Source organism: Rhincodon typus, chromosome 1, assembly GCF_021869965.1.
Source record: "Rhincodon typus isolate 14 chromosome 1, sRhiTyp1.1, whole genome shotgun sequence".
NCBI classification, from domain to species: domain Eukaryota; kingdom Metazoa; phylum Chordata; class Chondrichthyes; order Orectolobiformes; family Rhincodontidae; genus Rhincodon; species Rhincodon typus.
The window spans coordinates 100,084,642-100,087,180 of record NC_063332.1 but is presented as its reverse complement, the minus strand read 5'-3'; positions in this window follow the sequence as shown (position 1 = coordinate 100,087,180).

The window sequence follows — 2,539 nt, the reverse complement described above, 5'->3', positions numbered from 1 at the left end:
CAGTGTTGCCAAATTCCTTTCAGATCAAAGTAAGTTTTATTTATGTGGATTTGAATCCCACATTGTTAGTAAGGAGTTGTGCTTATGGCAGCAGGGCCAATCCAAGATCACTACACTTTTGAAATTTTGCTGGGATTGAAAGATGCTGATTATCTTTTTAGGTCCTTGTAGACTCCGCTCCAGCAATTGCTTCTAAACCAGTCTTCTCCAGTGAGTATTCAGTTGATCTCTATGAATTTCTGAGTCAACTAAATGTATTTTCCTAAAGCCTTTTAAAGCCCTCCAACTCATTTGCCAAACCTCATTCTTTATTTCAGAGTTTACAGTTTGAAATTGTTCAGCTCGTGGCTGAGTCCGGACTGCTGTGAAGTGCCTAATTGTAAAACCAAGTCCTCTTCCTGAAACCTGAATTAAAACTCAATGTAACAGTCAGCAGGCCAAGGACAGAGATGTCAATGTGACAGCAAGGTAGAGAATTAAAAATGACAGGCCCCCATTGACTCAGGGTCATGCATATAGAGCATAGAACATAGAACATAGAACATAGAACAGTGCAGCACAGTACAGGCCCTTCGGCCCACGATGTTGTGCTGAACTTTTACCCTAAACCTAAGGTCTATCTAACCTCCACCTCTACCTTATACTAACATCCATATGCCTACCTAGTAGTCGATTAAGTGCCCCTAATGAGGCCAACTCCACTACCCTCTCTGGCATTCCACGCCCCTACCACTCTCTGAGTAAAAAACCTACCTCTGACGTCTCCCCTATATCTACCTCCACTCACTTTAAAATAATGCCCCCTCGTAACAGCTACCTCCACCCTCGGAAAAAGTCTCTGGCTGTCTTCTGTATCTATACCTCTGATCATTTTCTACACCTCTATCAAGTCACCTCTCATCCTTCATCATTCTAAACAGAAAAGCCCTGGCTCTCTCAACCTTTCCTCATAAGACCTTCCCTCCATTCCAGGCAACATCCCGGTAAATCTCCTCTGCACGTTTTCCAACGCTTCCACATCTTTCCTGTAATGAGGCAACCAGAACTGGACACAATACTCCAGATGTGGCCGAACCAGCATATTGAAAGAATGGCAGTGTTCCACAAAGCAGTCACTGAATCTACATTTGGTCTCCCTCCTGTAGAGGGGGCCATATTGTGAGCAGCAAATGCAGCAGTCTGGAATGAAAGATGTGCACCTGAATTGCTGCTTCAAATGGAAGGAGTGTTTAAAGCCTAGGATGGTGATGAGAAAGGAAGTAAAAAGGCAGGTGCTCCATCTCCTGTATTTGCATGTGAAGGGTATTGGGGTGACTGAGGAGCAGACCAGCGTATCGTAGTGAAACAAGATGTGATTGGTGGTGGCATCATCTGAAGGTGACAGAAATGGCAGAAAATTATCCATGGAGGTCTAATATAAAGAATGATTAGGTGGATGGTGAGGACAACAGGAACACTATTGCATTTCTGGAAGGGAGTGAAGGTGTGCCAAGTGTAGCAGGCATGGTTGAGGACCCTGTCAACCACAGCTGGGGTGCAGGGAAGAAATGCTGAATTGAGGAAATAGGAAGACATGTCAGAAGCCAGGTTGCGGTACACTTCATCAGCAAACAGAGATTGAGTAACTGGATGGAGTGCTCACAGTGTATAGGATGTAAGGAGGTTCAGTAAGTTCAGTGTGGGCATTGTTGGCTTATAATGGCCAATCAAATGAAAACAAGAAAGTCAAGGATGGGAAGAAACGGAGATGAACCTTGTGAAACTGAAAGAATGATGGAAATTGAAAACAAAGTTGATGAAGCTGAAGAGCTAGAGTAGGACAAGGTACAGACATCCCCACAATACAGACATCCAAGTATCATATTAAAACAGCCATCCTCTTCGGACAAGCCCAACGCATACACAGGATCTGTTCAGATGAGGAGGAACACAACAAACACCTGGAGGTGTTGAAGGACGCCCTCCTAAGAACAGGATACAAAGTTCAACTCATCGATCACCAGTTCTGACGTGCAACAGCAAAAAACTGTAATGACCTCCTCAGAAGACAGACAAGGGATATGTCCAATAGGGTTCCCTTCATCGGCCAGTTCCTCCCGGGAGTGGAGAAACTACGCCATGTTCTTCACAGCCTTCAACACATTATCGATGACGATGAGCACCTCGCCACGATCTTCCCAACGCCTCCACTCCTCGCCTTCAAACAACCACCAAACCTTAAACAGACCATTGTTTGGAGCAAACTACCCAGCCTTCAGGACAACATTGACCACAACACTATGCAGCCCTGTCATGGTAACCTCTGTAAGACATGTCAGATCTTCGACATGGACACTACCATCACACGTGGGAACACCACCCAACATCTGCCCGGCAGATACTTATGTGACTCGGCCAACGTTGTCTACCTCATACACTGCAGGCAAGGATGCCCCGGGGCATGGTATATTGGTGAGACCATGCAGATGCTATGACAACGGATGAATGGACACAGCACAACAATCGCCAGACAGGAATGCCCCCTCCCTGTGTGTGTGTG